This window comes from Columba livia, chromosome 2 (assembly GCF_036013475.1).
Source record: "Columba livia isolate bColLiv1 breed racing homer chromosome 2, bColLiv1.pat.W.v2, whole genome shotgun sequence".
Taxonomy (NCBI): domain Eukaryota; kingdom Metazoa; phylum Chordata; class Aves; order Columbiformes; family Columbidae; genus Columba; species Columba livia.
The window spans coordinates 120,560,440-120,586,498 of record NC_088603.1 but is presented as its reverse complement, the minus strand read 5'-3'; the positions used below and the strand labels follow the sequence as shown (position 1 = coordinate 120,586,498).

The 26,059-nt window shown below is 37.2% G+C and overlaps 1 long non-coding RNA gene across 1 annotated transcript; it reads left to right on the top strand.

Annotated features, from left to right (window-relative positions):
- Nucleotides 1-4,936: 4,936 nt before the first annotated feature.
- On the top strand, nt 4,937-21,718 carry LOC135578848 (uncharacterized). Its single transcript, XR_010470994.1, has 3 exons — nt 4,937-5,091; nt 15,156-15,293; nt 16,082-21,718. It is a non-coding gene; the product is annotated as an uncharacterized LOC135578848 (long non-coding RNA).
- Nucleotides 21,719-26,059: the final 4,341 nt, after the last annotated feature.

Sequence of the window (26,059 nt, the reverse complement as noted above, 5' to 3'; positions counted from 1 at the left end):
TAAGATTATGTAACTGTGAGGGGGAAGGAATGGCCAACCATATCTTTAATGTCCTAATTTTTCTGTCTACTGCATGGTCTCTTGGGCACAGTCAGAGGCCTTGGGTGTTCGTATGCCTCTGGATACAGAGCAGAGATTATACCCTCTCTAGTTTAAGCTAGTGATAGAACCAACAGTCTTTGAGGAGGGAGAGTGGAGACCATATTTGCATGTATATTTAGAAAACTAGGAGGTGTACAGATACAGATCTCCAATCTACCTTTTTGAGTAAGTTTGGTAATAGAGCAAGTCTGCTGCAGTGCTCCTACCATAAGCAAAAGGTTGAATCCGGCCTTCCTCCTCGTAAAGTGTGAATAGTTAGAGACTGTGGAGTGGGTTATGTGTTAATTTCAGCCACAAGAAATAGAACATTTTATGTTCTCTACTAAATTTTATTTTTAATTTAATAGTTTTTAATGAACTAAATTGAATTTTTAATGTCTAATTAATTTACCTAATTAATACTTTGGGGGACTAGGTAAATACAATTGAAGATTCAGAAAATCTTGTCATTTATTTGACCTTTCCATTACTCCATTTTCATGGAGCATTGCAACTCATCAAAAAAGGAAGCAATGTGCCTGTAAGAAGAGAAAGAGCTGATTTATGGTTAATGGTACCAAGGTGTTCTGTGGTGCCTTAGTTAGAAAACATAATAATGCATATTTAATTCCAATTATGATTCCAGTTGTGTAATTCTGGGTTGCCTTTTTGAAATAGCTGAAGGTAAAACCACGACCCTGTGCCCAAATCCATTCAATTACCAATGATTCTATCTGGACTGTATGAGGTCATTTCACACCAGTAAGAAAGGGTATTTGTGCCAATGTGTTTCTACTACTTTCTTTTCTCTTCAAGGCAATAACTTGGCATTTTCTGGTTCTGGCACCCTGATTCCCGGGCAAAATCTGAAAGACTTTTAATAACTGTGGAGGATATTGTACTTTTTGTCCTATGATACAAGGATGCTTTTTGTGAGTTGATGTAGCTTGCTACAAGATTTTTAAAGAGACTGGAAAGAACGATCATATTTCGTTCCTCACTTATGAAAAACAACTTCATTTGGGATTTTTGAGAAGCAGTTCTGGCGTAGCTTGAACAGGCTGGAGAATCTGAACCCCAATTTTGAGGTTTTGTTTTACATGGCTTAGCAAAGGCAGTGAGGGTAAGAATCCAATCTGCTGCTAACAAAGAACCACTTCCTCCCAGAATAGTATTTCACTTCCTTCTGTTTCTAACTCCCACAAAAGCTTAGACTTTTCAGAAGCTGTCAGTTGCTTTCACAGAAATGTTCTACTTCACCACAATAAAAATTCTATGGGAACATCAGAGGAGAACAGGAATAATAAAGCAGGCAGACCTGCTTTTTTATCTCACAGTTTTAAAATAGGGGCTTTTCCTAAAAAAAATCAGGAGTGATTTTAATGAAATTTGTGTATGTGTGTTTCACATTGACAAACAAATCCACTTTTGAATTCAAAGCTTAATTTTTGCACCTTGTAATCATCTTTACATGTTCAGGCACCTGACTTGTGCAGAATTATTAGTTATAATTTATTGTGCCTTAACTTATAAAAAAACCCTGTCTAGTTTAGAAAAAAAAATGTGTTTAAAGTTGTGTTTAATTCAATTTCAAGAGATGTGGACCATTTATAAACAAACATCTGGGATTTAAAAATTAATCTCCATTACACTTGTAGTTCTTCAAATTTCCTATGTCCTTTCTAAAACCAAAATCAACAATTGATTTACACTTATTCTTGTTTCCTCATTTTTATATTTCACTACTGCATGAGCATGTTTTTACTTCACTACAATACTTGCTCCTCTTCTTGTTTCTGACTCTTCCATTTTACTCACTTCTGATTGTTTGTTGTTTTCAGCTAATCTTTCTGCAACTCCTGTCACTATTACTTTTAAGCATCCCTTAAGGAACTTCTATTTAATGCAGATTTGCATTTAAAGTTCCACAGTCTTTTTCAGTGACTTTTAACACTTTAATTATGTAGTTATTTCTAGACTGTGCTCATTATTCAGTGAGACCTGTTACTCTTGTTCCTATTTATGACTTCAGGATAGTCAGTATTGTGTGTGACATAGGATAACAACAGTGATAGGTGCCAACACTAATACCCACACTATAAATCTGCAAAGAGCTGGGAATTTTAGATGGTGAAGGTTAGAAGAGATACTATCAGACTAGTTTCCTTCTGCCAATGATGTGTATATGTCTTATTCTGTTAGTCATTCCCAGTAGCATTACTCAGAATGTTGAGTTTTTCCCCCTACATTTATTTCCACTGAATGTTATGTCAGTGATCATTTGGTCATATCTAGCACTACACCAGGACTTAAATCATGCTACACAACATGATTTTTGAACAAACTTTGTGGAAGCAAACACTGAACACATAATCACCATCAATGCAAAACTCTTCATGCAAATGTTCTAGAAAGCAGATGGAGGCTTTGGCTGCTATATGAAGGAGTATTTCCTAATTCCTGTATATCATTGATTTTAGCATATTTCAAGTCTGTTTTTCAAAATTCCCAAGTGCGTGTCTCTAGTAAATTCGTTATACACTGACACACTCTCCTCCTGGTGTCCAGACTTGCAAAATGTTCCTCTCATTACCTTACAGGTCCATCTCCCATCTAAAGAGCCTCAGTGCTGAAGACTGGGCAGTTTCTCTGATCACTTTTCTCTTCCCTGTTGCCTTCAAGAGTGTGCATTTGACAGAAGTGTGCAGTATAACTGTTTTTCAGATTAGTTTGGCCACCCCATTTTTATTAGCCTTCTGTTGCTGTAGACATTAAATCCCTTTTAATACTGTACTTCTTTCTGGGAGGAAATTATAAGAGTATATGTTAAAATCCTGTTTAAGCCTTTGATATTTCTCTGTAGCTGAATAATTTGTTACATTTTCTGTTAATTAATAGAGTGATTGAGGAACGATGGGACATATTTCTACTAAGTTGTGCTTGTGGGATAATTTTTGTCAAGAATGCTGTGGAAACCCTCTAACCTGACCCTTAATTTGTGACATCTTTTATTTGTGTTTAAAATAAGCAAACACATAGCTATTTGCCTGAGATAAGCACCAAACTCCAAGTTGCTGGAAGCCGAGATCTTCTACCAAAACAAGGGCAGCTATAAAATGATTTTTTTTCATGTGTATTGTTTATTTCACATTTCATTAAACAATATGTTCAGACGACCTGATGGGAGGTATGTTTGGTCCATCAGGTTCACCTAAATGTTATCAGAGATTACTCCCCTTATTATCTGTACATAAACACTATCAATTAAAGCCTGTGAGGGTGGGGGACAAGAGAGGGTGCAAAACCTTTTACATTTACTATCTTTTTTTCAGATTTGTTTCAACCTGCCATTCATTAAAACACTAGTGACTCAGTTAGTGTTACTCTCTTTATGTATAAAATATATTCAGAGTCTGTGTCCAATATGACTAATAAGACACTAAATATAGTCAGAGCACTGGAGCAAGGAGGAAGTAATACAGAATTTCAGGCGTTTCTCTTAAAATTCTGGTTCTTCATATATGTCACTTTCAGGAAAACAAAAGTTATACTTTTAATTTTTCTATGATAATTTGCATTATTTGCGTTAGCAGGGTATCTAAGTTATACAAAGTCAAAGAGCTGAAACTTCTTCCTGTGCACTTTTCAACCTGGAAGTGAACTAATAACTCTTCCCATTGAGCCTATTCCAACATTGTCAATAGAGAAATTCCTATTTATGTACATTTTATATCAAACTATAACAAATGAGTCACTACTAAATCACTCTGAGCATTCATAGATATTAAATAATTTTTTTTGGACAAAATTGTTAAATGTAATGCTGTGCTAGACTGAGTAGTTTTAGCCATGACTTAAAAAGAAAATCTGATGGAGGCAATTCTACTTAATCATATATGAATCAGGGTGTATGAATGTATATATTCTTTCCCCTTCTAGGTACGTTACAATGTCATACAATGTGCTTTGCTGTTGTTTAAATTCTGGTACAGACCAATTTGGATACAAGAAGAGTTCCCCAAAACAGTTAAAGCGTATGTGTGAGACAGGAATTTTGTGCTAATTGCTACAGAAAAACTTGGGCACTGAAAGCATCCAGGTGAAGTTAAACCACAGTTCTATGATTAAAAAAAAAAGATGCACTCAACATATGTATGATAGCACTTAAAATTCACAGTTCATTAGCCTTTTCAGCCCCATGTTTATCTGAAGAGTATAAAATAATCAAGATGGTCTTGACAAGAGAAAGATAGTGGGAGGAAGTCCTGAAGAACATAAAAAAGGGGGATTTTTTTTGAGGGAAGATTTATACCTTGCACGAATCAACCATAAAATCAAGTATTAACTAAAGTATTAAAATGATAATTTCTAGAACATATTCAGTGCTGAATCAAAGTTAATGCTGAGGAGACATTTCTATTTGACTTTCAGATTTCAAAGTCCACTTTTAAGGCAGTTTGCAAAGATATTATCCCCAAAAGATGTCATGGACTTTATCTTCTAATTTTCCTGGAATATTTAAGTTGGAAAAGACTTTTAAGATAATCAAGTCCAATGGAAAAATCAGTTTTTAACTAAGCAATAAAAGTTTAGTTGTGTTGCTTCTCTTTTCCTAAGATGTAATTCCCAAAAGGCTACAGTTATTTGGGAGAAAATTATTAAGTAAGTAGCGTACTGTATTCATGTATATAATAAGTATTTGCAGGGCTGAAGGACTAGAAGTAAACAATAAAGACCACAAGGAGGAAGTAAATGCAAAGTAACCTGTATGCAATAAGTAAATCTGTATGTGTTGGAGTGGAAGTTTTGAATATGAATACATGAGAAAAGGAGAAGCTGCTGCTGAGGATAAGTTGGTCACATGAGTTCAAAGTTTGTGGAAACTTTTGTGTGTGTGTCTGTGGAAGGGTTAGGTTTTAAGATTGGAGTTCTCCAAAAATTTGTCACTACAGACTTCCCTTCTGTATAATATCACCGTGTCCTTGGAGCTGTTTTTCCAACTTCTAACAAGTAAGACTTTTTTTTTTTTTTCTTTTTAATGGAAAATAAATTTAGTGCAAAATTGTGTTATTGCAGGTGTTTAAAAGAAAGTGGGAGCTGGGGAAAAATGCTGAAGAAAGAAGGGGGAAAGTTGATGTGAAACATGGACACCTGGTGATATTATAATTACATGACAGAAACTTTAACACTGGCTTTGGTATTTGTAGGCAATTGTAACTAAAAGGTGTAACATAGATCCAGATAGGAAATGTTATGTATTCAGAATGAACAGATTCTGTTTTTCCTTGGGTAGTAACACACGAACATATGACCTATGGTGCTGGAATAGTAACTTCCCCTTGGATATCAGTGAAGGAAAGCTGTACTTATTTTAATTTTTAAGTTTGATGGGTGACAGCAGAAACTTTTCTGTTAGAGTTAGGGCAGTGGTTCAGACGATGTGTGCAGTCTTGTTGTTACAGAATTGAAATACAGAAGTAGGATTTTCGAAAGTGGAACACATGGCCTTCTTTTTGTGAAGTTGCTTTTGTCACTATGCTGTAGTTACAATAAAAAACTGTCAATAAGGAAGGAAGGAAGGTGAGTTGTCTTCCAGTCTCCATTTCTTTCAACTAGTTTGAGAAATTAAAAAGACTTTTTCTCACACTCAATGTGCAAGTTTTAGTTGTGGATATCTTTGGAACAAATGTCCAGAAAGGCTCTCAGAATAAGGTATCCCATTGTGAAATCCTTCGTGATAAAGAGTACTTGTAGATCGTGCTCCCCTAGAATTTTATATCAGCTTTCAGTGCAGCTATTAACAATCACTTCTTTTTTTTTAAAATATATGCTAACGGATGGATGTTTGGAGCTATTGAGGGGGTTCATTTATATTATCACATGTACACATCATAAAGATAGTGAATTTTCTTAGGAATGACAAGATGTTTGTCTTAAAAATAAGTATTTAAAATATTTCTTCTACAATAGTGTGTCTAAAGCAGTTGTAATTTCATGACCTGTTGGAAATGCCACTCCTGGCAATTCTTGGATCAAGTGACTATGATGATGATAAAGAAGCAGCCATGATTTATATTCTTTTTTTTTTTTTCCAATTTTGTGCAGAGGGCAGTTTAATTGCAGAGAAGACTCCAAAACTTTGAGTTCAAATGAAATTAAATGAGAGATATCTGATCCAGGTTTTGTTTGACAACAATATTTTGCAAAATAAAAAAGCCTTTTTTTTTTTTTTTAATAAATTCTGATTTATTGACTCTTCTATCTGCGCTGTAACTGGAGATGAAACCATGTTCACTAATTTGGCAAGGGCAGCTTTATGGATTTTACATCAATATAAAAAATGCCAGCACTGTTAAATATATGTTCAGTATGTTTCCTTCTCTGTTGTTCAAGCTGGTTTTACAGAAACAGGCAAAGTGCAAGTCTTTCAATTTATGTCAGCAGTGACCAGAGAGGCAGTATTGGGGCTGAATAAAGGAAAGGGTTAAGGAGAACATACCAATCCTATGAGGAAAGAAACTTTACCGTACCCTATCACCTGCACTTATTAACTTTCTGCCTTGAAAAATCTTCCTCGTCATACTATGAAGAATCTCAGAAATGTTAATTTTGCGTGTAGATTAATAATTCTTTAGGACCCTTGAAGTGGAACAGTGGATACAGCTCTATAATTTGTAAAATAATGTTAATAATGATTCTTATGTGAAGCACATCTTTCTTCCTCCTCCAGCTAGATCCATGACATACACTTTTTATCACTTTACCTTTGGTAGAAAATAAAATGGGAAAGTGGCTGAAAAAAAAAAGCACCTTCCCTATCTGATCTGTTTGTGTTCAAGAAGTGGGCGAGTTACCATATTTGTAGTTATAGCCTTAGACAAAATTTTCATCTCTGTTATGAACTCTCTCATAACATGACCCCACTCACACACCAATCATTTATGTACAGTCTTCTCTCTGCTTCACATTTTGTTATTGCTTGTGCTCTCTTAATGGCCGTGCCATCAAAATGTTAACAGGCAGAATTTATGCTAAATACTAGCAGGCTTACTAAAATCAAAGTTAAAAATCAACACTCTTAAGAAAGTTTTGTTTTTCTAAACAAACCCATAAAACATCAAAATTAGCAGAAATAATATATGTGCAATTTCATCCTGTTTGGTGAGCTATTAATAAGGACTTTCTTGTAGACACTCTCTTAACTCCCACTCTGATGAGAGTACTGTCCTCTACTGTTTGTTGAGGTGGAAATGAGTCAGCTGGAATCAGTGTCTTCCTACAAGATTTCATCACCGTGTTCTGGGATATAGGGCTTTGAGACAGTAGTCTGCCACGTTTCAGTGGATGTTTAGTGTTATATGGTATTGGATTTCTTCATGCATTGGCAGTTGTTCTGATAGGCTTTGGTTCTACTTAAAAAAAACAAAACAAAAAAATCCAAAACAAATAAAAACTCTCTGCCTTTGTTGACTTTCTTTCTGAAGAACCTAAGTTGGTTGAGATTCCAGGAAGAAGCAAAATCCCTGAGTGCACTATTGTGCCTCATATCAAAACTCCCCTTGGTCTCCTCAGAATCACCCTTTCAGAGATAATCCTGACCGTATGGAGGAGTTCCTTTTGAAAAGAAGTCAAATGCTGAGATGGGAAAATAAGTGTCAAGACATGGTTGTTTGTACTTGGAACAGACTTAAACGTGTGCTGCAGTATCAAATGTGTGTTTGTTTATTTCTAAATGTGTTTAATTATATTAAAAATAACTCATTCCTACAACCTCCACCAGTTTATTTAGCCACTAAATCCTGACACAGCACAGAACTGATGTTTTACTTTGGAATTTTTATAGAAAATGTCCCTCGGTACTTTTACCGGGTCCTATCTATAGGTCCCCTTGTACAATGCCTACACATAAGTACAGCTTTGGTGGTGTGAACTGCACCACTCTGTGGTTTTCCATTCTTATATCCCAGGTGTTGTGCAGGAGAAAGGTCAATGAACTTGAAGGATATAAACTTCTGCAGAGATTAGAGGACATAAAAGTTCAGACTCAGTGTTCAGTATTTCATTTTTCTTTATCCCTCAAAGGTAACAAGATAACAAGTATGATAACATGATAAGTAATGGACTGATTTTGTTTTGACAAATTATTCATGTTCTTCCTGTAAATCAGATTTCATGGTTAATTTTCCATCTTGTTATTGCTTATAGCTCTGCAACTTTCTCCTTACAGACAGATGATAATCAGTCCTTTATTTAGGATAAATTTATTACAAATATTTACTTTAACCTCATTCCTGGGAGAAATATTTGTCTTTATATGGCATCGGAATAAAACTGAGGAACTGTTCAGCTATTTATTACTGAGACAATAAAGGTGGTATAACTGACAAGGCAAAACCAACATAATATTTTTCATGGTGTATAGAAGAATTCTGAATAGGTCCTGTCATCTAAAAAAGTCTCTGAAGCTGTGAAAGACCTAGACAGCCACAGCTTACTGTAATAGAGGAAAGTAGGAACAGCATGTGGCCACCTCTAGTGCTGGTTTTCTTCTGTGCCTTAGATGTACATGATGACTGCATAGAAGGCAAAAGTAAGCAATGCCCATCCTTGTTGTCTTATTGAACCAAGAGACCCTACGCATTGCTCTAGAGAGCAGTCATGAATATAGTGGTTCATCTTCTCTAAGGATAAAAGCTACTGTATCTTCTGTTAGTGATGAATGTTATATTTTTACTATTTTTATTTCACCATTTCTTACTCTTCAGTATCCTGTTTAATCTGTGTGCTGGATAGCTTTTTGACATAAACTCATTAGGGAACTAGCCATTTGTAAACACTTGTGCCCCAAAAGCACACTACTCAGAAGTGTAAAAACTGATTCTGACAGGTATCTAACATGGTTTAGCAAGGTGGGAGAGACACTGTGAAGCCACTGACTACTTTGGTGGCTTCTCTCTAGACTGTTAGATGCCAAAGTTGGAGACATGGCATCATGTGTTTGCCTGCTGCAAGTAGAAACTTCCCTCCCTGTTTACATCTAGGTTCTGTTGCATTTGGAAAATGTGGTGAATACAGGTTTGCCAACAATCTCTGTCCAGGGCAGATTTTGGAGGTGCTATCTCACCAAGTGACTGCTCAGTCTTCCAGGCCATCTTTCTGATCAATACAGTGGGCACTCCTTGCTGTATGGTGCTGTGGGAAGGGGATATCTATTGCCTCTTACAGTATCACAGCTGAAGAGAAAAAAACAGACATTTGTAAGCTGTGACTTTGCTGAATCTCGTCATGACCCATTTTAGTGACTGTGGTGTTTGTATCAGAGTGTGTTTCAGTTGCTCTAGCAGATGTTTAGAAAGGAAAGGGATCATTCCTTCTTAAAAGATAAACAGATGGGAGGAGCAGACCACTTAGTTACAGCTGTGGTGATGGAGGTAAGCATGACGGGCACTCCATGTCTCTCAGCACTGACAAGACCTGGGTATAAATACATTAGAGCTGTCAACTGGAGCCAAATTTATCTCTATTCCAATGTACCATTCTGTAGGCAGGTTGGGCAACTCTTATCATCTCTCTCAAAAGACTCTTTATTTATTGTCTCAGTTAAGGTAGGTTTGAAGAAAAAACATTGTGTTAACATCCATCTTGTAGTGAAAATCACTTTCTCACAAACACTTTCTCCTCTTAAAAAAAACCAACCAAACGAAACCACAAAATAAACCCTAAAGCAAACCAAACAACATGCCCTCTATAGCTCATTTTTTCTGGAGACTTCCAGTGTGAAAGAAGTGGTCATTTTGTTTTTGAGAAGTTCTTATAAGGTTTCTTCTTTTTGCAAGATGGCACAATAATTGAGATTCTGGATTTCATATCAGACAAAAATGCACTTTGCTATTCATGCATATTGATATCACTCCCACCCCCTGATTTGGAGCTATGCTTCCAGTTATTACTTTTGTTGTGTAGTGTCTTGGGGATGACTTGTACAAGACTCTGAATGAGAATTTTTTGAAGGCCTCTGAAGTTCACGCCTTAAATTCTAGCTTTGAAAATTGTCTTAAAAGTACTGATCTTAGAGATATTACGGCAAACATAACTTGTCAAGACCAATTTCTTCTTGCTTAACGAATACCTTTTGTTCACATCGTAACTTTAATTAAAGATTAACCTAAAATCATATAATGAATTCTGAAACCTGTAGTGCCCCATAAATTTTCAGTGGTACAAAACAAATACTACTGAAGTTGTACTGTAGTAAAGTGCAAATCTGATACATAAACTTTTCCACAACGGAAGTGTTGTAAAACAGATATTTCTGCCCTCTCGTATTTTGAGTTAGTTTTCTTTCCTCATGCAGTGATCATTCATGGTTTTGGATTATTTGGCTGTGTGCTTTCCAAAATCATTTTGTGCACACACGGGAGGTCTAGCACGAGACACAATAAACTCAATACTGACAGGCATGATGTATCTGCTGCCTTCAACAAACCTGCTTAGGTGTCTAAGCAAGTACTCAGTTGACAGAAAAACAAAACAAAACAAAACACTATTTTTCTTTAAGCAATAGAAGTTGTCCTGAAAAATAGTGATTGAAGTGCTGTCCTGTAAAAATGCATATAAGGTTTCTGCTGAAGGTATAGTCTCTTTACTCTTTTAGTAAGTGACAGGAGCAGTTTTGTTTGTGTGAGCAATCTGTAATTTTCACAAAAAAAATGGTTAAGTTCACAAATTCAGGAAAAAATAAGAAAATTATCCACTGGTACCTGAGGACTTAGTGCTGTGTGTTCACTTGCGTATATATGTCTCTGTGTATAAATATACCAAATAAAATATCCTACATGTCTATGACAGCACTGAACATGTTTATGCATGAAACTAACACACTCCAGTGTGTTTTCTATATTTCTTAATGTATTCTCTCTGGGAGAAGTGCCTCCATTACCTGCTCAGATTAATATAAAATGTCTTTGTAGTGCCTCAAATTCAGAGAAGATCATCATAAGGAAAAAAATTAATAATTGTCATGAAGCCCAGAAATCATTGCCAGCTCCTTTGAGGGTAAAATGTAAAGTGGCAACATTTGGCACCAGGTGTTGTACTAAAGGATGTTATTTGTCTTGAGTTGTAATTGAGGTCATGATTAGAAAGATGCTTATTCCCTGTTGCAGCTATTATTCTTAGGTTCAGCCCTAACCCCTTTCATCAAAGTCTGGCTCTATTACTCTCACTGACAGTAGTTTGTTTACTGGGAGTTATTAGTAAGTCTCTAGTCACAGTCACAGCCTGTTAGCTCAAAATTACACTGACTCAGAGCTTCTGCATTAGCTGGGTTTGCAACAGACACATGTGATAGATCCACCAGTCAACTTTGAAATTGTGAGAACACATTCGTTAATACCTACTAATAGATCGGCTCACTGTGCTCGGTAATATAGGGATAAGACCTCTCTTTCCTCTTAACCCTAAAGAACACTTGAATACTGTACTTTTGCTACTGACAGTGCAAGTCTGAAGTCTTTCACTTCTGTGGAGCTAGGGGGTGATATGAATTCACCTGAGTCTTTGAGTACTTCTTCAGAGTTAGAAGTACAGGTACTCGTCACATGGGAAGGAGGAGTGTCCACAGGGGTTACAGGACTCTGCTCCACACTATGGCTTTTCTTCTGCCTGAAGTCGATTTGTATTCATTTTAGATTCTGTATTTGTATACAAATGTACTGGCCCTGAATATCTGAAAGCTGATATCCAAATATCCGAGAGCTGATTTCGAAAGCCTTTGCTACTGTATTTAATAGTTTTTATTAGTAGACAATAATTTTCTCTACAAATCATTTGTTTCCTTGTTTGTTTGATTTAATTATTCTCCTTCTCTCTCCCTCCCCTCCACCCTTTATTGTTCTGTCATTGGGTTTTGCTTTTGATACCTGTTTTTTTTGCTCAAACTTTTTGGAAGCTAAAAGGGTGAAAGATTGAGAGTTTTGTTGTGTGTCCTGCAAAGATGGTAAACTTTCACTGACTGAATGTGCACAACTGACAGTCTTCTGGTAAGAAGTCAAAACAGAGAGAGATCTGCAGTCAAGGTCAAGCTCAGGTTTTATGCTTGATCTTTGCAAAGAATCCAACTCTTACTGTCTTCAGATCACAAGATAGGACTGTACAACCAAGAATCAAGACAGAAGAAGGCCAAAGAGCCTGAAATTTCTATGCAAGGCTGCTCAAGGTCTAACTTTTTGCTCTGACCACAGAAATAGAGAAAAATGTTGCAACATTTCCTCTTCTAGTCTATTAACTCAGCCTGGCATCATCCACCCCACAGTGCCAGGTTCCTTAACATTGTTATGTTTTAACTAAATCAGTTTAGATAAGCATATGGAGCAGTTGAATCACATGCAAATCATTTAATATATGAAGCTTGTCCAACCATTCTGTTCAGGTTCTTCTCTTCATATGGGAAGTTATCATAGGTAAATTATCAACTTGTGGTTTAAATCAACTCAGGAATGAAACACTTTCAGATTAATTAATGACATCTAGTTAACTGGAAATCAATGAACTGATTCTGGATCAATATTACAGTACAGCAGACATACCTCACTTGATACCTACAAAATGTTAATGAATACTTAAAAGACTCTAAATGCCCATTTTATACGTAGTGCCAAAAATTGGTAATTTTGCACACATGCTTTTTTCCCCTTCATATACACATCTTACATGGATGGTTACTCACATGCCTGCTCTGACTGGAAGTATGGGTTTCCCTTTTTGCCTGCCCTGTTGAAGATGGGTTTGTGCAGCTCCCTACAATCTACTAGTCCATGCACTGGTGAGATGACACCCCACAGTCCCCCCATGCACCCTGAGTTGTGGGTCCTTCTGCCACTGCACCCTGTATTGTCAGCCACCAGTTGGGGCTCAGCCTGCTCTCTGCATGAGATGAGGAGGATGGCAGGGTCACGATGGCAACAAGGTGACTTCTACCCATGTCAGACACAGTTTGACTGCTGCTCTAAGTGCTTTCCCACTCCCTGGTCTCTCCCTACAGTCACAAATTTTCATGACTCTTGTAGATCTTGTTAAGCTGACTTTTTGACTTTTTGTTGAAAGCCTGGTGACCTCCTGATTACTGTTTCATCCATCTGACAGTTGTTCTATGAAGCTATGGCATTGTTATATTTCCTCTCTAAAGCTACCACGGTTTGAGCAAACACCCTCTCCGGCAGCTCTGTTTAGGTGTTTCCTTTTGGGTATTCCATTTGCATTTACCTCTCACATCTGGTGTTTTCTGGTGTTACACAGGTTTTATTACCAAGGAACACATGTGTGAATTCCCCCCGAAGGAAGAAATGGTATTTCAATATAATGATAATTAATGACACTTTTTTATTTTTTTACTTTGTATTTTAAGTATGGTGGCTATGCTACAATGTATAAGTAAGTAAAAGTGATTAAGAAGCTATATGGGGTTTTGACATATGCTTTCCTCCAGTTATTAGATTGAACAAACTTTGGAGCAAAGTTTTACTCAGATAATTTTATATCTTTAATTGCCATATTGTATTTTCTGGGGTATCACCGCATTGCCATGCATTTATATATCGAGAAAAAATGTTTTCATGGACATGTGGAATCTTACTGCAGATGTACTATGATTTTGACTGCAGCATTTTGCTTAAGTGAGAGTGACTGTGGTGTGTGGACCTTGTGTCCCCTCCCAACAGATGGGATGAGGGATGAGTTAACTCTAGATGCGACACGTGCCCTGACTCAACAGATGAGACCAGGTGTGAGTTAACTCTGGGTTAATTCTGCGCAGTTGTGTGAAGTGAATGACAGACAAACACCTCCTCACAGTCCAATTCAATTGTGAGTTTTACTAAAAGTACTTGTTGGAATATTGGTTACAGTGAATGGTGACTTGGCAAAAGTGTATCAGAACTTATCAACACATTAACAGTGAAAATCCTACTACCGGTGATATACTGGCAACCATCAGTAGCTATAACATGAAATTTAACCAGAAATCAACAGCAGAGCTTAAAGATGCTGTTATCCTTATATGTTCAAAAGGGAAAGAGAGAGAGTGGTAGAGAGAACAGGAAAACTAAGGTATAAGGGAGAGAGAAAGAGAGTAATATATATATATACAAAAAGAGAGACAAAGAAATAGGGGGTACAGAAAAAAAGGAGAGAAGGAAAGAGCAGAGAGAAAGGAAGAAATAAAAGAGTGAGGGATCCAGTCTCTTACGGCCCCACAGTGTGGATGACAGGACTTGTACAATGATGTATGGCCTCAGTCTTCCACGGCGAGGATGCTGGGGTCAGGAGCTCAGCGTCCTCCGATGTCTGGTTCAGAGTCAGGGTCCTAAGGGTGCTGGTATTCTCTTGGTGAGGCCGAGATGGTATTCCCTACCTGTGCTGTTTTAGGTGAGCTTTTTATAGCTCCCGGAGTAGAGGAAAGTCTGGGGGGGAGAGTGGTGACTGCGAAAGAGGGACAAGTCTGGACAAGTCCTGGGCCACGTTGAGGGGTCTCCGCTTTGCCCCTTTGTGTCATGCAGAAATCCAGGGGGAAGTGGTGATTGCAAAAGATCAACAAGTCTCCACAAGTCCCGGACCATGTTAAAAGGTCTCAGCTTTTCCCCTTTGTTTGTTGAACTGGGCATATCAGAAGGTGCCCTCCAGCACATCCTCCATCTCTGGTATCGGTCAGCTGGCCTGATCTGTGGCTCGTTAGCTCATCGTTGATGTGTAGATAGCAGTTCCCCCTGCTCTGAATGTGTCATCTTCTGGCTGAAATAGTTTCAGCCATGATCCTTATCAATACACAACACCGTGGATGGCTGCCAGATGCCTACCCAGCTGCTCTTTCACTCCCCACTCCTCAACAAGACTGGGGGCAGGGGAAAATAAGATGAAAATGTTTTAGGGTTGAGATAAAGATAGGAAGATCACTTACCACTTACTATCATGGGCAAAACATACATAACTTGGGAAAAAATAATTTATTTTATTTAATCCATCAGTCTGGGGTGAAAGAGAGCATTATAAATGTTACGTTCTACTTCGTGTTCTTTCAGACAGAGATTTTGAAGACACACTTTTTGAAGAGGTACTTTTTGAAGAAGCCCTGCAAAACTTTCTTCAAGCTCGATGGAAGAAGATTGGAACAAACAGCAGGCACAGCAGAAGCCTGTAATCCTGTATCTAAAATACAGGTAGAGTTGGGCATCAACTGGCTTTATAAAAGCTGTGATAAACCTGCTCGCATAGAGTTCAAATATGAAGTAGTTTAAAGCAAATATTTTCAGCATTCCATATGTTTCTATTCTTCTAATTCATTTACTGTGTTCAGTTGAGCACATACTGGATAGCTTTTTGGCAATAAATTGATATTCAGCCCTACTTATACTGGTGATGTGTTAAAGAAACCTTATGGGTTATCAACTCCTAACTCTAGCTTGAAGGATGCCTACCTTTGTGCATCTTCATATGGTGGGGAACGGCTAAGAGATTTTGCTAGATGAGAAGAAAAGCTGACATGGGTTGGAAGGAAGTTGGAAAGAAATATGAAGTGGCTTGTTCTGGTGAAATGAACCACTGGTCTATTTAAGGGTGATTCATGGGTCTGGAAAAACACTATGGAAACCAAGAAAAGCCCATTGTGGAAAACACAATCAAAGGAAAGAAATTTGTGTTCTTCCTAAGCAAATAAAGGGGATTTCTAGGGTCAGAAGGGGACTGATGTTACCTATGGGGGATGTTGTCTCTTTTATGAGAGAAATTTGCTGCCTTTTAATCTATTCACAGTTCCTCACTACTTTCTGTCACATCTTGGGAAGTCTGTGTCTAAGATTTGCAAGTGTTAATGCTCGCTGATAGTAAAGAGTCCTTGGGGATTACAGATGTGATTGGTCCATAATATCTAGTTATAGGCCTCAAAACCATATGTAAATTCATGGCTTTTCTCAGATTATAAAATACATTTTTTTTTTTTTCTTTTTAGAGGCAGTGTACATCTATGAAACACACTCAAATTTGGGTTATGAAGATCTGGAGGTTTTGATCATAATCCATCTGTCCTCTCTCTATTTTTTAGTCTAATCATTTTGGATTCTTTATAATTGCTATTGAATTATATATCTTTGTAATGTTTCTACTGTATCGTTTACGCCGCACTAAGCACTGCTAGTTATCTTTGCTGCATCTTATTGTTTGTATCACAGAGCACTACCTTATTTGTCAGGTTCTGGTTTTGAACACAACAGTGTAATAAGTGTATGCTTGCAGAAGCAGTGTAGAGCTTGTCTGAAATATTTTTTCTCTTCACATCCATATTTGAAGTTTATAAAGAAAATAACTTTGTTACAGATGGAGATCTTGAAAACAAATTAACCGAAGCAGTTTTCTCTACACTGTTTTATCATCACTGACTTCAATTTCAAAATAAAGTGTTTCAAGTGGTTTCAAAACTAACCATTCCCGTTAGAAAAAAGTTGGTCCTGATGGAGCTGCATTACTTGTCTTCTTTCTTCCCTTACCTTTCATGTGTTTCTGTCAAGAAAAAACATACCTTTTCATTCAGCTCTCTGAGCAACTTAGTTTCAGCTTTCAATAGTTGTTGGCCTCTTTGAAATGTATTACAGACACACCACAAATACTGATGTGGAAATTTCTCAAATATCTGCAAGGATTTCTTTCAAGAGGCTAATTTATTTCAGTGTTAACAAATGTTTTTGCAAAGCAGAGAAACTTACTATGTTAAGAATCTTTGAGAACAAGTTGAAAAAATCAGACTTTATGTCCCTTTTAAAAAAAAACATGTGTTTACTGCATTTGACATATGAAATGAAGAGGGGGCTCTGCATTGTAATAATATGTAAGACAAACTGCTTTTGTGATGTGTTCGAACACAAAATTGTTCAATGTTGTCCAGTGTTCGCTCTCTACTGCTTTTTATAGAGAGCATCATTCTCTTGAAGAACAGAGGCATATAAAGTAATTTTAAGACTGTTAAGCTCAATATGATGACTGCAGGGAAAGGACTGCCTCAGTTTCTTAACAGCTCACAATAGCAGTGCTTATTTTACTTTCTACCTTTTCTGCTTCCTGTCTTACATTCTTCTTTCTTTCCTGTCTTGTTCTTTAATCAGTTTAGATTGTTAGAAATTGCACAGATACGAGTTTCAACAGCTGCCAGAACAAGTATGTTCTTAAGTTCACCCTTGTCAAGTAGTGGTGCTGAATTAGTTGTTTGAATTAATGTGTTGCAGTCAGCACAGTTGTCCAATACCCCAGTGCTTTCTCACCTCAGTTTATGTCACTATTGATACTGGCTTGCAAAATCTTCAAGATATCTACTGTGTCTTTTGATCTGTTTTGTGAAGTATTTACTAAAACTGAGATACAATGCAGTGCTGGAGAACAAATAATGCTAAAATATATTTGACTGGCAGCTCAGAGCAGAAGTTCATGTATAAATGACTAATTATGAAATTTGATACTTATATCAACAGCGTCACACATCTAGCTCAACATTTTTTGTCTTACAGTTATAGAAGCATTCGTATTATGGGTGTTTAAAATACTTTCCCTTACAGCTAAAGTAAAATACTGGTTCCGTAACTAATCCAGTTTACAAAATAGCAAGATCGATGGAAACTAATTAATCTTTTCCATACCTAAATTCCTAGGACAAACTCTGCTTCTCAAAGAAAAGCTTAGAAGTTCAGCTTTTGTATTTTCTTGGAATGTGACTTAGAATTTTCTTGCGTATTTCCTTGTACCTCAGTCAGTCTGATGTCCCTGAATTTTAATTCTGTTTTCTACAATTTGCTGGTGTAGAGTAGAAACTCCTCTAATCTAGCCTCTTCTGTTCCTAGCTGGTACAGTGTTCATGAGAGAGCAAATGGGCCAAACAACATTCCTGGTAGATGTTACTTACGTGATGTTAGGGCTTTTGCTTCATTTTTAGTGAGGAAACTATGTGCCTGTGTCTCCCTCTTGTGGCAGGAAGGTACTTTGACCAGAAGCTGTTAACCATTGGAAAAGAGCACCGCTTTTCCTAGTTTCAGATTTGCCCATTGCTATTCATTTTTTAACGCTCAGTTCGTATCATGTTTTAATTAAACTATTAAGGATTCTCCTAGAGGTGCAGTGGAAGCTTCAAGTTAAAATTTTAATCAGCATTAAACTTCCTAGGTTTGTACTATACTGGTCAAAAAGAACTTTAACATTAATGAGGGTAATTTTGAACTTTTTTTTTTCCTGTAAGAGAGTCAGTTCCAGTTTCTGTGCTCCAGTTAATACGAAGACCTGCATTTTATCACAGAAAGAGAGTTTATGGGCTCTGTATCATACCTGACAAACCCTGCTGTCTTGTTCCTGAACCAAGGTGGTTTGTATACATCTTAATCAAATGTCCCTGCAACATCCCTCCCATGATTTCTCTTTCCAAGATTGCTGAAATAAATGCCAAGTCTGCAGCTGCAGCAGAGATGTGTTGAAGCTTCAAAAAAACAAGCCAACTCAGAAATCTAGGAAAAACCCTTCAAAACCTGTTTTTATTTTGTTCTTAAACATTTTATTTTGCTTTAATTTTAGCTTCTGGTTTTGAAATCCTGGGGACTCAACGATCTATTGACTCATCAAGACCCATCAGTTTTGGTCTGATTCTCTGTCAGTTTTTACACACTGATGAGTCCAACGTTCTTGCTTATGTAAGTGAAAGAGTGCAATCTTTCTCAGGAATGACAGGCATAATCTCAGAGCTTAGGGAACCATCAGGAAAACTGAGGACCCTACCTCAGGATATAGTGATGTGCATTGGCAACATTTAGTGAAGATCCAGGAGTGTAAAAATCTATCTAAGGAAGTACTATATAGTTGTTCCTGTTATTAAAGCCCATGTTACACATAATGCTGAATGTCTTCGATCTTGTACACATTCATTGTCTTGCAAGAGTGACTTAGAAGGGACACATCGTAGCAGTAGTTTGGTAGACCACATTCTTAAACACAGTTATCTAAATAGATTTGTTCTCCAGGACTGAGAGTTACCAAGTATGTATCACATCTCCTAAGAGGCTGGAGGTGAATACAAAGCACATCAAAGAAAAAAAACAATATAGATGTCTCTCTTCAAAGTGAGCATCTTGAAACATAACCTGGTTTTGGAAAAACAAAACACATCTTAAGAAATCAATGCCATGTAACTGAGTATAAAGAGTGCTCAAAGGCAATAAAACATTTGCAAGTCCCAAGTCTGTTGAAGCTGTTGTGTAATCGGGAAGTATAGTTCAGAAGTAAGTGAAAGAAGAGACCTGTCCTTCAAACAGGAGGCTGATCAGCATGCAGAAGTCAGCAGCAGCAAATTCTTAGACCTCCTAAATAACATCTGTCCTTATAGGTCAATGATGAGGACAGGGCAACCACATACGACAAGTGGCCAGCACAGTCAGAGAGTTTCAGTCTCCCATTTCAAAATAACCAAGGAAGTCTTTAGGGTGCTATTTTGTCCCAGACTTTAGAAACAACACAGCAAACAAAGGAAAATGTCCCTTCACCCTGAGCCAAAGAGTTTTCTATCCCTGTTTCTCTAGCTACTGTCTTAAGGACTCATCTGTTCTCTTATAGCCTGAGAAAAGATGTGTCCACAGATTCTGTAACCTTGACCCAGAAGGGATACTCCTGGAAACCTTTTCCTTTCTTTGTGATATTAGTATTTTTAGCTACATAAGAAGCATCACCTGAAAGAATGGCAGATGGGCTTCATAACAATATGTCTCGTTACAACAGAGACAAGTCTAAAGTTTCTGTGTCCCAAGTAGATGCCTTAACCATACAGCTATAAAGTAGACAAATGTCATCTTGTCTGGAGAATAATTATCATAAGTAGAATAGCTTTTAACAGAAGATTCTGCTAATTACCAAGTACATGATCCTTAGGCTGGTTGTTAAGGACATTTCAAAAATCTAAGCATCACTTGTTGGATGTCAGATAGAGATTTGAAAACAAGATTAATGTCTGTGAGGAAAATTATCTTATTTGCAGTCAGACATAAAGGATTTGCACAACTGTCAAATAAAGAGAGAAAAAAATACCACGTTACCAGAAGCATTCCATAAAATCTTTTATACATGATGTGAGAATTAGGAGTTCACACATTGAGCACTGCAGGTAAGAGAGACAGAATAATATCTAAATTAGCCTGAGACCATGGACTAAATGTGAGTTATGCTGTGAACAGTTTAGATGTTTTACGGATCAGAACCCTGCTTTTATGAGGATATTGTCATTATTTCAGGGCTTTCGTAATCCTGAATACTCAGCAGCTGTTAGAAACATTCTTACCATAACTTATTTGTCTCTCCTATCTCTCAATAAAATATGTGAAAAAAAATACTATTAGAAAACAAAATATAAATTGAAGTAAGCAGTTTTAACATGTGGAAAACTTGTGTGGAAAACTTTTTGATAATGTCAGTTTGTTTGTCCCTGTTTGCATCTTGGTAAGAGACTAGTTCCTTTTATTTTGTCCCTGGTAAGTTCCACTTTCTGGTCCTTGTACACAAGAAGGATGTTTGAAATAATATTTGAGATGCAGTAAAATATGCCTAAGAAGAAAAACAGTCAGGAAGTGGACTTATTCTTGTTTATCGAGCAGGGCAGTATACCAGATGGGAGTTACTAGAGAGAAAAATGATGTTGCACCTATACGTCAGTCTAGATGTTGAACCGTGCCTAATTTTTCTTTAATTGTCAATACATGGGGTTTAAGTTTATTTCTCATCTGTCTTGACAGTATTTTAACCCTGATCTAGATATTTTATAAGAATGTCCTCCATTGATCCAAAACATGTTGATCCAGAATAACTAGTGTTCAAGAAGCAATGATACCATTAAGATACTCTTTTTTCTGCTATTACTTGGAGAGCTAGAGAGCCGGCTCTCCTACTGTGACTATGAAGCTAAATCAATAAAAAATTGATATCTGCTTCCACTGGGTGGCAGCTCAAGCTCTTCTCAAAGCTGAAAGTGATGGCTTTCTCTTTAGCTGAAAAAAACAAAACAAAGCAAAACAAAACAAAACAAAATAAAACAAAACGAAACAACACCCCAAAAAAATCAAACCAAACCAAACAACAACAACCCAAAACAAACAAACAAACAAACAAAACAAAAAACCCAAAACAAAACAACAACCAAACAAACAAAAACAATGCAAAAAGACCCCAGCATCACCCTCACACCCCATCACTTTGTAAAACTAATGAGAATTTTCTGTACATCTAGTGAATCAGGTGTTGGTCCCTTCATACTCAGGGACTCTGTGATTGCCCATAGCAAGATGGTCTCTTTTCTGCTAATGGCACTCCAAAATGCAGTTCCTATATTACATTTTAATTAGATTACAATTAGTTCAAGGAAACAGTGTTTTAAAATGAGGATTTCTGAAATGAACACATTCACCGTGAATGCTGTCTACCCACATAATTCATTGGAGACATTTAATGGGTTTAAGTAGCCTATATGGAAATTTAGAGGAAAATCATGTCATGTGTGTCATACATAGCCTTATATTTTAAAGGACGCTGAAGCACCACTGAAGAAAGTGAATCTTTACAACAGTGAGAGGTAGAACTTTTGATCCTTTCTTCTAGGAAGCTCATGCCTGTGGCTGCAAGTCATTGCTGTTGTCTGTTCAGCTGTAGTCTTTCTATTCTCAGAAGCAGGGTCAGTGTTTAGATGGGGAGTACATCCCATCCAAGCAGGAGGGAGACTGGTGTGCCTCTCCTGCTTTGCCTCCCATGACACTGGTGAGGGATGCATTGTGAGGATTCCTTCTTTCCAACCAGTGAGAAATAAAGGTCACAACTGCTTCAGGTGTCAAGGATCCCATGGCCTTTTCAGGAGGATAAACAGAAATTTCAGTGTCCTGGCCATGTTGCATAATGACTAGATTTCTGTTAGGTATCTGAAATTTTTTTTGTACTTTCTGCTGGACGTAATTTCTCCTTCACTTTCCAGTAAGTATAGTAGATTTTTCAAAGAGTTGCTTGGTCTTACTGCATATATCACATTTTAATTACTGTTTCACTACAGATTAATGGCATAATACAGGAGAGAAAATTTTACGGGACCGAATATAAGCAATAATGTCCTTCCTAATTCCTAGGAGTCATGCCATGAGCTGTGGAAAACTACAGCCAAAGCAAATTCAGACCATCTCTCTAGCAAAAGGGATCACCATGGACATATCAGCAGTGGCTCCCTGCTGTAATGCAGAACCTCATTTGGTGGCTTTTACTCAGTTGTGCACAAGTTGTCTGGGATTGTGTGAACACATCTGTGATGGTGATTGCTTACAGCATTTTGAGGGAATCAGCTCTCAAACAGTAGGATTGTGGAGGAGTTTTCCTGAATTAGACCTTAAGTGTAATATCTGCTTCTAAGAGAAAGGAGAGACAACACAGACCTCAGCTTTACCTCCAGATATTTCAACCGCACATGATGTGTCTTCCACTCAGACTGGTCACTTGATACCTGCAATGAAATAACACAGCACATCAAGGGGAAGAATAACCTTCCTGTGTCTGTTGCTTTGTAATGTGTTGTGCTGTCAGAGTTTTCTGGTCTTTTGTGGAAAGCAGATGTAAAACCTGGTCTCTGCCCAAGTGCTAGTGGATTTCTGTGCCTCACCTACCTCATGAAAGAGGGTTGTCAGAGTTAATTTTTGCGAAGTGCTTCACAATTACTACCTGACAGATGCTTAAATACGGAGCATGGTTAGTAAAATGAAGTAACTAAAAGGACCTTAAGAGAACAGTTTTTGCTTTAAAATTCTCCTCTTGGAGCTTTGAGTTAATGTTTCCATCTTCTTTCCACACCTTTTGTTTCTTTTCATTTGCCCTTCTGGACAACTGTTTTTGGGAAAGCCTTTCTATATATCTCTCTTTCCCTTGATCTCTAATATATACCACCATCTTTTAAAGAGCAGCCACTCTCTTCTTCAGCTAAGTACTATCTTGGCAGGCAACTGGGGGGGGAGGAGTCTTCTTTAAAAGGCTTTGAAATGGTGTTGTTAAAAAATAAATAAATAAAGCAACAAACCTTTTAATAGGGCTTTGAACAATCATCCCTTTCATTCCTTTATGGCCTTTTGTGCTTCTGGCCTTTTTATTATTTAGTGTGCATAAAAAAAAAAAAAAAATCCAAATGTTTTATATTAAGCCATTAAGAGTTTATTTGTGTTAAAAATAAATAAATAAATGTGGTGCTAGCATTTGGGACTGTGAACACATGCACAGTTGCCTGTTAGGAGCAACCTACAGGAGGCACATTTGAAGGCCAGAAAAAGCTTCAGTGAAAGACAAGAACAAAAGCATCAGCAGCATTTGTTTCTAGTTAAGTACTTTATAATGAGCCTGACTACTGGAGTGGTATACCTATCTTTTATATTTCAAGTTCATTTTACTTCCCCCATCCCTCTCTGCAGCATCGTTCCCAACTGTAACTCATGGTAATTACAAGAAAAAGCAGGAAGCATGGGATTTTTTAAATCTTCTTTTTATATATTTTTTTTAATCGACCTGATGAAAGCATGTGATGTGTTGGTATCCAACATTGCTCCTGGAATTACTAAACACCCAACTAAATGCTTTTTCATGGCCTGCCTCTTTTGTTTTGTGTTCTCCTTCCTTCCTTCCTTCCTTCCTTCCTTCCTCCCTTCCTTCCTTCCTTCCTTCCTTCCTTCCTTCCTTCCTTCCTTCCTTCCTTCCTTCCTTCCTTCCTTCCTTCTTTCCTTCCTTCCTTCTTTCCTTCCTTCCTTCCTTTCTTCCTTCCTTCCTTCCCTCCCTCTCTCTCTCTTTCTCACTTTCTCTCTTTCTTTCTCTCTTTCTCTCTTTCTTTCTCCCTTCCTTTTGTTTTCCAACTCTGCCTGTCATCCACAGAGAATTCTGAAGCAGGCCAGTGATTGCTGCAAGGACTTCTCTGTGTGCATAATTAGTATCAATCTTGCTTGGTCTCATTTCCCTGGTGGGACTGTAGGGAAGAGGCAGAAGAGTCTTTGCCATTGAATGCATTATTATGTTCACATGTTAGCTCCCATGTGACCTGCATTTGGTGAAATCAACATCAAAACTTAAACTTTCTAACCCTCTTTCTCCATAAGACTGAAGTATATAGTAATTTTTGAAAAGCACACATACAGACTGCTGTTGATATTGTTAAAGAATTAATAGATTGCAAGAAGTAGATAGGCAGGACTTCTGAGAATCTATGTTTGACTTTGCTGTCTCAGTTTTGAGACTCATAAATAAAACAATCTGATACTCCTCATTAAGATGAATGGTGCGACTGACAGTCCAGACCTTAGAAAATCAAAGGAGAGATGTCCATCTCCAGTGAGGCTCCAAAGGAAGTACAGTGCCTAATATGTACACTTCAATTAGTACAATTTTATGTGTGGTACATGGAATGTCAGATTGCAAATAACAAAAAGAGCTTCTAGCACACATGATATCAGGCACATCAAAGTCACCAGGACAGAGATGTACCCACAGCACAAAAAAAGAGAACATGAAATTGTCTCCATAACACAGTGACATTTTCACTTTTTACTGTTCTCGCAGTGTTATTGTTGATTTTAACAACAACACAATTCTAAAATGCTAGACTCCCTTAAGTTACATTATTTGGTAGATTTCCCTGTAAAAGCAAGGAATACCTTTTAAAATCTAGGTACAGGATCAGTAATAAAAAAGATAAAATCAGTCAGACATTTGGACTTGGGAGACTTAATGTTCTGTAGATCTTGCTGTTGTGTATGGTCTTCTGCATGCTGGTTCTGATCTATTCGAAATAGGTACTTGAGCACAGAATAGGCTTAAGAGGAAGACTTAACTGAGATCTTCACAGGCCATAAAACAGGAATCATAAACCTTCTCACGTTATGGTGATACTGTTAAAATAACTAACCTCCTGTATACTGCAGTGTTTTAGTAGAGAGTGTATGTGTTTCTGAGATACAGATAATTAGTGGAACAGTGAGTTTTTTGGGAAAGAGGAAGAATATAGGTATAATATTCTATAATATGTTACTAATTTTAATGAGACGAGAAGAGCTTATAATGTAAACTTGGAATAAAGATGAAACATACATACGAAGATCAGTGGACAACTTCTTATTGGCTCCAGTGCTTTTTAAAATATACATTAAAAAGCAAGAGCAACTTTTGTAGTGTCTTCAGCTATTATGGAGAATTCCAGGTTAGAAGGGACTACAAAGGTCATCTGGTCCAAACTTTCTTGGCAAAAGCACAGTCTAGACAAGATGGCCCAACATCCTGTCCAGATGATTCTTAAAAGTGTCCAATACTGGGAACCTACCACTTCCCTAGGGAGTTTATTCCAATGGCTGATTGTTCTCATAGTGAAAAATTTTCCTCTTGTGTCTAATGAGATTCTTCCCAGGAGTAACTTGTACCATTAGCAGTCATGTTCTCCAGGTGACTCCTTTTAAAAAGGGGGTCTCCATCTTCTTTTTAGCCACCCTGTAAATACTAGAGGGTTCACTCTGTTAACTGATTATATTTGGAGAATTGTGCTGCTTGACAAAGCACAACTGCAGACTCTAATAAAAGACTGGATGTTTCTTGGGTACTAAGAAAACATCATATTTGTTTTAAAAATACTGAGGGAAAGTTAGACAATTCTACTTGCAAGATCATTCACCGTTTAAAGACATTATTTTCAAGTACTGATGAAAGAAATATAACTAGGTACTTTAAGGTTCTGTGTATTTCTAGAAAACTTTTATATTTTTAAAAGCTATACTTTTGTCATCTAATTATTGGTCATGAATCATTCAATTGCTGAAGCGTATCAGCTGTTAAATGTCCTCTATGTCATACCTGGAATGATCCTCATTCCTGGAATAAATATTTGGTAGAACCTACGTCAGAAACCTACAAAAGTTTATAA